This window comes from Siphateles boraxobius, unplaced genomic scaffold, assembly GCF_051911475.1.
Source record: "Siphateles boraxobius isolate OS27281-9 unplaced genomic scaffold, OSU_SipBor_1 278, whole genome shotgun sequence".
Taxonomy (NCBI): Eukaryota; Metazoa; Chordata; class Actinopteri; order Cypriniformes; family Leuciscidae; genus Siphateles; species Siphateles boraxobius.
This window is the reverse complement of record NW_027508895.1, coordinates 52,501-62,500: the sequence shown is the minus strand read 5'-3', so window position 1 is coordinate 62,500 and position 10,000 is coordinate 52,501. Positions and strand designations below refer to the sequence as shown.

The 10,000-nt window shown below is 38.2% G+C and overlaps 1 protein-coding gene across 1 annotated transcript in view; it reads right to left on the bottom strand.

Annotated features, from left to right (window-relative positions):
* Positions 1–10,000, bottom strand: part of golph3l (golgi phosphoprotein 3-like) — a 26,870-nt gene that overhangs the window by 11,250 nt on the left and 5,620 nt on the right. The window lies entirely within an intron of this gene.

The following is a 10,000-nucleotide window of genomic DNA, read 5'->3' as shown; positions in this document are numbered from 1 at the left end:
ACACACACACACACACACACACACACACACACACACACACACACACACACACACACACAACTAAATATTACATGGAATTCATCAGAAGATATGAAACCTACAGAGAGAGAGAAAACTTCTAGAAAACTGTCCTATACTGTGATGTGGTTTGAGCTTAAAGTGTTCTTCACTAGCTTTTCCACTTTCATTTAGTTAAAGCAACCATTTTTATTGTGTAAATAAAGCTTATAACAACGTAAAGCAGCTGCAACATTCTAACAAGCAGTTTGTGCAAGAAATGTAGTTATAACCATGTAGTTATTCGCCCAATAAAATGGCTGCTTCAGGAAATGATTAAACGGAGAAACCTAGTGGAAGTCAAAAGTAAAGGATCACAGAACATCAGATGGTAAATGAACATGGACACCAAACAGCATTCGGTAATTTGTCAGATGAACTATGAAGATAGTGTTTCTCATCAGCGTAATCACTGTCAACACACTAGGGCTGGGACAATGCGTCGACGTCATCGATTACGTCGACGCCAAAAATACGACGATGAAAAATATGCGCGTCGAATCAGCCCCCAAAACAAAGATGGCGGCGCCGGATAGTAGTAGCAACACGAGTGGCTCCTCAGACTGTCAGAAGTGCAAGGCCGCAGTGGCATGCACTCGTTCCTCTAAAGTACACACACACACACACACACACCCACAACCCACATAAAAATGTGCGTCAGTATCGAGTTCTCTTTCGGGCTTGAACGAACCATAACACACAAATTATGCCAAACTGTCCTTTTTGTCGAGTGTCCTCATAAGAACATTCTTAAATTAGTAAAATTAAGTATTTTATTTTAAAGAGTAAATGACTCACTCAGACCCGGCGCCAGGATGTTTATTATACCGGCAGCAATAATCATGAATGCACTCCGCTATCTTTTAACACATCTCCGGCGAACGGCTCCTTCGCGCAAAAGGAAAAAATGTCAGGAAGCGCAGTGAAATGCAGCGACCTGTGGTGTTTCCTGAGGGATCGAGGTTGTTCATTTTATACGTGCGATTCACACGAGCTCTAAGCGCGCGCGAGACTGCTGCAAGTATGCGCTTATAGCTATTAATGTCGTGAAAAATACATAGAGGACACTGACAACGCGCTGACAAAACAGGACCAAGAAGAAACATTTAATAAAGTCTCAACTTTCAAATTTTGTCAGTCAAAGAAAATTAAACCATAAATAGGCCTAGCTACTATTCTGTGGCTCTTTAATGTGTCGTGACAGATTGCACTTTTATTCAGTAAAGTAGGCCTATGTGTTTTCAGTAAAGTAGGCCTGTGTGTTTTCAGTAAAGTAGGCCTATGTGTTTTCAGTAAAGTAGGCCTATGTGTTTTCAGTAAAGTAAGCCTATGTGTTTTCAGTAAAGTAGGCCTATGTGTTTTCAGTAAATTAGGCCTATGTGTTTTCAGTAAATTAGGCCTATGTGTTTTCAGTAAGCTAGGCCTATGTGTTTTCAGTAAAGTAGGCCTATGTGTTTTCAGTAAAGTAGGCCTATGTGTTTTCAGTAAAGTAGGCCTATGTGTTTTCAGTAAAGTAAGCCAATGTGTTTTCAGTAAAGTAGGCCTATGTGTTTTCAGTAAAGTAAGCCTATGTGTTTTCAGTAAAGTAGGCCTGTGTGTTTTCAGTAAAGTAGGCCTATGTGTTTTCAGTAAAGTAGGCCTATGTGTTTTCAGTAAAGTAAGCCTATGTGTTTTCAGTAAAGTAGGCCTATGTGTTTTCAGTAAAGTAGGCCTATGTGTTTTCAGTAAAGTAAGCCTATGTGTTTTCAGTAAAGTAAGCCTATGTGTTTTCAGTAAAGTAGGCCTATGTGTTTTCAGTAAAGTAAGCCTATGTGTTTTCAGTAAAGTAAGCCTATGTGTTTTCAGTAAAGTAAGCCTATGTGTTTTCAGTAAAGTAGGCCTATGTGTTTTCAGTAAAGTAAGCCTATGTGTTTTCAGTAAAGTAGGCCTGTGTGTTTTCAGTAAAGTAAGCCTATGTGTTTTCAGTAAAGTAGGCCTGTGTGTTTTCAGTAAAGTAGGCCTATGTGTTTTCAGTAAAGTAGGCCTATGTGTTTTCAGTAAAGTAAGCCTATGTGTTTTCAGTAAAGTAGGCCTATGTGTTTTCAGTAAAGTAGGCCTATGTGTTTTCAGTAAAGTAGGCCTATGTGTTTTCAGTAAAGTAGGCCTATGTGTTTTCAGTAAAGTAAGCCTATGTGTTTTCAGTAAAGTAGGCCTATGTGTTTTCAGTAAAGTAAGCCTATGTGTTTTCAGTAAAGTAGGCCTGTGTGTTTTCAGTAAAGTAGGCCTATGTGTTTTCAGTAAAGTAGGCCTATGTGTTTTCAGTAAAGTAAGCCTATGTGTTTTCAGTAAAGTAGGCCTATGTGTTTTCAGTAAAGTAGGCCTATGTGTTTTCAGTAAAGTAGGCCTATGTGTTTTCAGTAAAGTAGGCCTATGTGTTTTCAGTAAAGTAAGCCTATGTGTTTTCAGTAAAGTAGGCCTATGTGTTTTCAGTAAAGTAAGCCTATGTGTTTTCAGTAAAGTAGGCCTGTGTGTTTTCAGTAAAGTAGGCCTATGTGTTTTCAGTAAAGTAGGCCTATGTGTTTTCAGTAAAGTAGGCCTATGTTCTTTCAGTAAAGTAGGCCTATGTGTTTTCAGTAAAGTAAGCCTATGTGTTTTCAGTAAAGTAGGCCTGTGTGTTTTCAGTAAAGTAGGCCTATGTGTTTTCAGTAAAGTAGGCCTATGTGTTTTCAGTAAAGTAAGCCTATGTGTTTTCAGTAAAGTAGGCCTATGTGTTTTCAGTAAATTAGGCCTATGTGTTTTCAGTAAATTAGGCCTATGTGTTTTCAGTAAGCTAGGCCTATGTGTTTTCAGTAAAGTAGGCCTATGTGTTTTCAGTAAAGTAGGCCTATGTGTTTTCAGTAAAGTAGGCCTATGTGTTTTCAGTAAAGTAAGCCTATGTGTTTTCAGTAAAGTAAGCCTATGTGTTTTCAGTAAATTAGGCCTATGTGTTTTCAGTAAGCTAGGCCTATGTGTTTTCAGTAAAGTAAGCCTATGTGTTTTCAGTAAAGTAGGCCTATGTGTTTTCAGTAAAGTAGGCCTATGTGTTTTCAGTAAAGTAAGCCTATGTGTTTTCAGTAAAGTAGGCCTATGTGTTTTCAGTAAAGTAAGCCTATGTGTTTTCAGTAAAGTAAGCCTATGTGTTTTCAGTAAAGTAGGCCTATGTGTTTTCAGTAAAGTAGGCCTATGTGTTTTCAGTAAAGTAAGCCTATGTGTTTTCAGTAAAGTAGGCCTATGTGTTTTCAGTAAAGTAAGCCTATGTGTTTTCAGTAAAGTAAGCCTATGTGTTTTCAGTAAAGTAGGCCTATGTGTTTTCAGTAAAGTAGGCCTATGTGTTTTCAGTAAGCTAGGCCTATGTGTTTTCAGTAAATTAGGCCTATGTGTTTTCAGTAAATTAGGCCTATGTGTTTTCAGTAAAGTAAGCCTATGTGTTTTCAGTAAAGTAAGCCTAAGTGTTTTCAGTAAAGTAAGCCTATGTGTTTTCAGTAAAGTAGGCCTATGTGTTTTCAGTAAAGTAAGCCTATGTGTTTTCAGTAAAGTAGGCCTATGTGTTTTCAGTAAAGTAGGCCTATGTGTTTTCAGTAAAGTAAGCCTGTGTTTTCAGTAAAGTAGGCCTATGTGTTTTCAGTAAAGTAAGCCTATGTGTTTTCAGTAAAGTGGGCCTATGTGTTTTCAGTAAAGTAGGCCTAGGTGTTTTCAGTAAAGTAGGCCTATGTGTTTTCAGTAAAGTAAGCCTATGTGTTTTCAGTAAAGTAGGCCTATGTGTTTTCAGTAAAGAAGCCTATGTGTTTTCAGTAAAGTAGGCCTATGTGTTTTCAGTAAAGTAGGCCTATGTGTTTTCAGTAAAGTAAGCCTATGTGTTTTCAGTAAAGTAGGCCTATGTGTTTTCAGTAAAGTAAGCCTATGTGTTTTCAGTAAAGTAGGCCTATGTGTTTTCAGTAAAGTAGGCCTATGTGTTTTCAGTAAAGTAGGCCTATGTGTTTTCAGTAAAGTAAGCCTATGTGTTTTCAGTAAAGTAGGCCTATGTGTTTGCAGTAAAGTAGGCCTATGTGTTCAGTAAAGTAGGCCTATGTGTTTTCAGTAAAGTAAGCCTATGTGTTTTCAGTAAAGTAAGCCTATGTGTTTTCAGTAAAGTAAGCCTATGTGTTTTCAGTAAAGTAAGCCTATGTGTTTTCAGTAAAGTAGGCCTATGTGTTTTCAGTAAAGTAAGCCTATGTGTTTTCAGTAAAGTAGGCCTATGTGTTTTCAGTAAGGTAGGCCTATGTGTTTTCAGTAAAGTAGGCCTATGTGTTTTCAGTAAAGTAAGCCTATGTGTTTTCAGTAAAGTAGGCCTATGTGTTTTCAGTAAAGTAGGCCTATGTGTTTTCAGTAAAGTAAGCCTATGTGTTTTCAGTAAAGTAGGCCTATGCGTTTTCAATATAGTAGGCCTATGCGTTTTCAGTAAAGTAGGCCTATGCGTTTTCAGTAAAGTAAGCCTATGCGTTTTCAGTAAAGTAAGCCTATCCGTTTTCAGCTATGCGTTTTCAGTAAAGTAGGCCTATGTGTTTTCAGTAAAGTAGGCCTATGCGTTTTCAGTAAAGTAGGCCTATGCGTTTTCAGTAAAGTAAGCCTATGCGTTTTCAGTAAAGTAAGCCTATCCGTTTTCAGCTATGCGTTTTAAGTAAAGTAGGCCTATGTGTTTTCAGTAAAGTAAGCCTATCCGTTTTCAGCTATGCGTTTTCAGTAAAGTAGGCCTATGTGTTTTCAGTAAAGTAGGCCTATGTGTTTTCAGTAAAGTAGGCCTATGTGTTTTCAGTAAAGTAAGCCTATGTGTTTTCAGTAAAGTAAGCCTATGTGTTTTCAGTAAAGTAGGCCTATGTGTTTTCAGTAAAGTAGGCCTATGTGTTTTCAGTAAAGTAAGCCTATGTGTTTTAAGTAAAGTAAGCCTATGTGTTTTCAGTAAAGTAGGCCTATGTGTTTTCAGTAAAGTAGGCCTATGTGTTTTCAGTAAAGTAAGCCTATGTGTTTTCAGTAAAGTAGGCCTATGCGTTTTCAGTAAAGTAGGCCTATGCGTTTTCAGTAAAGTAGGCCTATGCGTTTTCAGTAAAGTAAGCCTATGCGTTTTCAGTAAAGTAAGCCTATCCGTTTTCAGCTATGCGTTTTCAGTAAAGTAGGCCTATGTGTTTTCAGTAAAGTAAGCCTATCCGTTTTCAGCTATGCGTTTTCAGTAAAGTAGGCCTATGTGTTTTCAGTAAAGTAGGCCTATGTGTTTTCAGTAAAGTAGGCCTATGTGTTTTCAGTAAAGTAAGCCTATGTGTTTTCAGTAAAGTAAGCCTATGTGTTTTCAGTAAAGTAGGCCTATGTGTTTTCAGTAAAGTAGGCCTATGTGTTTTCAGTAAAGTAAGCCTATGTGTTTTCAGTAAAGTAGGCCTATGTGTTTTCAGTAAAGTAAGCCTATGTGTTTTCAGTAAAGTAAGTCTATGTGTTTTCAGTAAAGTAGGCCTATGTGTTTTCAGTAAAGTAAGCCTATGTGTTTTCAGTAAAGTAGGCCTATGTGTTTTCAGTAAAGTAAGCCTATGTGTTTTCAGTAAAGTAGGCCTATGTGTTTTCAGTAAAGTAAGCCTATGTGTTTTCAGTAAAGTAGGCCTATGTGTTTTCAGTAAAGTAAGCCTATGTGTTTTCAGTAAAGTAGGCCTATGTGTTTTCAGTAAAGTAGGCCTATGTGTTTTCAGTAAAGTAAGCCTATGTGTTTTCAGTAAAGTAGGCCTATGCGTTTTCAATATAGTAGGCCTATGCGTTTTCAGTAAAGTAGGCCTATGTGTTTTCAGTAAAGTAAGCCTATGTGTTTTCAGTAAAGTAGGCCTATGTGTTTTCAGTAAAGTAAGCCTATGTGTTTTCAGTAAAGTAAGCCTATGTGTTTTCAGTAAAGTAAGCCTATGTGTTTTCAGTAAAGTAAGCCTATGTGTTTTCAGTAAAGTAAGCCTATGTGTTTTCAGTAAAGTAGGCTTATGTGTTTTCAGTAAAGTAAGCCTATGTGTTTTCAGTAAAGTAGGCCTATGTGTTTTCAGTAAAGTAAGCCTATGTGTTTTCAGTAAAGTAGGCCTATGTGTTTTCAGTAAAGTAAGCCTATGTGTTTTCAGTAAAGTAGGCCTATGTGTTTTCAGTAAAGTAGGCCTATGTGTTTTCAGTAAAGTAGGCCTATGTGTTTTCAGTAAAGTAAGCCTATGTGTTTTCAGTAAAGTAGGCCTATGTGTTTTCAGTAAAGTAGGCCTATGTGTTTTCAGTAAAGTAAGCCTATGTGTTTTCAGTAAAGTAGGCCTATGCGTTTTCAATATAGTAGGCCTATGCGTTTTCAGTAAAGTAGGCCTATGCGTTTTCAGTAAAGTAAGCCTATGCGTTTTCAGTAAAGTAAGCCTATCCGTTTTCAGCTATGCGTTTTCAGTAAAGTAGGCCTATGTGTTTTCAGTAAAGTAGGCCTATGCGTTTTCAGTAAAGTAGGCCTATGCGTTTTCAGTAAAGTAAGCCTATGCGTTTTCAGTAAAGTAAGCCTATCCGTTTTCACCTATGCGTTTTAAGTAAAGTAGGCCTATGTGTTTTCAGTAAAGTAAGCCTATCCGTTTTCAGCTATGCGTTTTCAGTAAAGTAGGCCTATGTGTTTTCAGTAAAGTAGGCCTATGTGTTTTCAGTAAAGTAGGCCTATGTGTTTTCAGTAAAGTAGGCCTATGTGTTTTCAGTAAAGTAAGCCTATGTGTTTTCAGTAAAGTAAGCCTATGTGTTTTCAGTAAAGTAGGCCTATGTGTTTTCAGTAAAGTAAGCCTATGTGTTTTCAGTAAAGTAGGCCTATGTGTTTTCAGTAAAGTAGGCCTATGTGTTTTCAGTAAAGTAAGCCTATGTGTTTTAAGTAAAGTAAGCCTATGTGTTTTCAGTAAAGTAGGCCTATGTGTTTTCAGTAAAGTAGGCCTATGTGTTTTCAGTAAAGTAAGCCTATGTGTTTTCAGTAAAGTAGGCCTATGCGTTTTCAGTAAAGTAGGCCTATGCGTTTTCAGTAAAGTAGGCCTATGCGTTTTCAGTAAAGTAAGCCTATGCGTTTTCAGTAAAGTAAGCCTATCCGTTTTCAGCTATGCGTTTTCAGTAAAGTAGGCCTATGTGTTTTCAGTAAAGTAAGCCTATCCGTTTTCAGCTATGCGTTTTCAGTAAAGTAGGCCTATGTGTTTTCAGTAAAGTAGGCCTATGTGTTTTCAATAAAGTAGGCCTATGTGTTTTCAGTAAAGTAGGCCTATGTGTTTTCAGTAAAGTAGGCCTATGTGTTTTCAGTAAAGTAAGCCTATGTGTTTTCAGTAAAGTAAGCCTATGTGTTTTCAGTAAAGTAGGCCTATGTGTTTTCAGTAAAGTAGGCCTATGTGTTTTCAGTAAAGTAAGCCTATGTGCTTTCAGTAAAGTAGGCCTATGTGTTTTCAGTAAAGTAAGCCTATGTGTTTTCAGTAAAGTAAGTCTATGTGTTTTCAGTAAAGTAGGCCTATGTGTTTTCAGTAAAGTAAGCCTATGTGTTTTCAGTAAAGTAGGCCTATGTGTTTTCAGTAAAGTAGGCCTATGTGTTTTCAGTAAAGTAAGCCTATGTGTTTTCAGTAAAGTAAGCCTATGTGTTTTCAGTAAAGTAAGCCTATGTGTTTTCAGTAAAGTAAGCCTATGTGTTTTCAGTAAAGTAGGCTTATGTGTTTTCAGTAAAGTAAGCCTATGTGTTTTCAGTAAAGTAGGCCTATGTGTTTTCAGTAAAGTAGGCCTATGTGTTTTCAGTAAAGTAGGCTTATGTGTTTTCAGTAAAGTAAGCCTATGTGTTTTCAGTAAAGTAAGCCTATGTGTTTTCAGTAAAGTAAGCCTATGTGTTTTCAGTAAAGTAGGCCTATGTGTTTTCAGTAAAGTAAGCCTATGTGTTTTCAGTAAAGTAAGCCTATGTGTTTTCAGTAAAGTAAGCCTATGTGTTTTCAGTAAAGTAGGCCTGTGTGTTTTCAGTAAAGTAGGCCTATGTGTTTTCAGTAAAGTAGGCCTATGTGTTTTCAGTAAAGTAAGCCTATGTGTTTTCAGTAAAGTAAGCCTATGTGTTTTCAGTAAAGTAAGCCTATGTGTTTTCAGTAAAGTAGGCCTATGTGTTTTCATTAAAGTAAGCCTAAGCGTTTTCAGTAAAGTAGGCCTATGTGTTTTCAGTAAAGTAAGCCTATGTGTTTTCAGTAAAGTAAGCCTATGTGTTTTCAGTAAAGTAGGCCTATGTGTTTTCAGTAAAGTAGGCCTATGTGTTTTCAGTAAAGTAAGCCTATGTGTTTTCAGTAAAGTAAGCCTATGTGTTTTCAGTAAAGTAGGCCTATGTGTTTTCAGTAAAGTAAGCCTATGTGTTTTCAGTAAAGTAAGCCTATGTGTTTTCAGTAAAGTAGGCCTATGTGTTTTCAGTAAAGTAAGCCTATGTGTTTTCATTAAAGTAAGCCTATGTGTTTTCAGTAAAGTAAGCCTATGTGTTTGATTTTTGCATCGGAAATTGATTTCCCTGAATTGATGCATCGGAAAAATAATCGCTAGATTAATCGTTAAAAAAATAATCGTAACACACACTTACACACACACACACACACACACACACACACACACACACACAGGAAGTTTAATATTCACCAAGTAACAAGAAAGTTTGCTCAGAGCCTTTACACAAGAATAGACAGAGACACACCTGCAGTTCAGAGCAGAAACATTATCTATCTATCATCCCAAAGCTGTCGGGCGGGCCAGTTCTTCCACACCAAACTCCTTCAGTCATGGCTTTATGCACTGAGACACAGGAAACTGTGTGTGTGTGTGTGTGTGTGTGTGTGCTGAAGCGTTAAGAATCCCCCTGAGAAACAGCCCCGCACCAGCAGGAGCCCTTCTGTCATCCGCCAACCCACCTCTCCCATCAGACGGACAGAGAGTGTGTGTGTGTGTGTGTGTGAGTGTGTGTGTTTGTGTGTGTGTGTGTGTGTGTGTGTGTGTGTCTGACCGACAGACAGACAGACAGGTTCCCGCCGCACAGGTTCTGTGGACATTTGTACGAGTCGATCTGTCTGAATATCTATTTGTTCATTTTATAGTCTTTCATTGTTTGTAAATCTCCACTCAGCCACTCTTGTGTAGTGTTGTGTTGCGTAGTGTTGCGTACTGTTGCGTAGTGTTGCGTACTGTTGTGTACTGTTGTGTAGTGTTGTGTAGTGTTGTGTTGCGTAGTGTTGTGTAGTGTTGCGTACTGTTGTGTAGTGATGTGTTGCGTAGTGTTGCGTACTGTTGTGTAGTGTTGTGTTGCGTAGTGTTGTGTTGCGTACTGTTGTGTTGCGTACTGTTGTGTACTGTTGTGTAGTGTTGTGTTGCGTACTGTTGTGTAGTGTTGCGTACTGTTGTGTAGTGATGTGTTGCGCAGTGTTGCGTACTGTTGTGTAGTGTTGCGTACTGTTGTGTACTGTTGTGTAGTGTTGTGTAGTGTTGTGTAGTGTTGTGTTGCGTAGTGTTGCGTACTGTTGTGTAGTGTTGCGTACTGTTGTGTAGTGATGTGTTGCGTAGTGTTGCGTAGTGTTGCGTACTGTTGCGTACTGTTGTGTAGTGTTGTGTTGCGTACTGTTGTGTAGTGTTGCGTACTGTTGTGTACTGTTGTGTAGTGTTGTGTAGTGTTGTGTTGCGTACTGTTGTGTAGTGTTGCGTACTGTTGTGTAGTGATGTGTTGCGTAGTGTTGCGTACTGTTGTGTACTGTTGTGTAGTGTTGTGTTGCGTACTGTTGTGTAGTGTTGCGTACTGTTGTGTACTGTTGTGTAGTGTTGCGTACTGTTGTGTACTGTTGTGTAGTGTTGTGTTGCGTACTGTTGTGTAGTGTTGCGTACTGTTGTGTACTGTTGTGTAGTGTTGTGTTGCGTACTGTTGTGTAGTGTTGCGTACTGT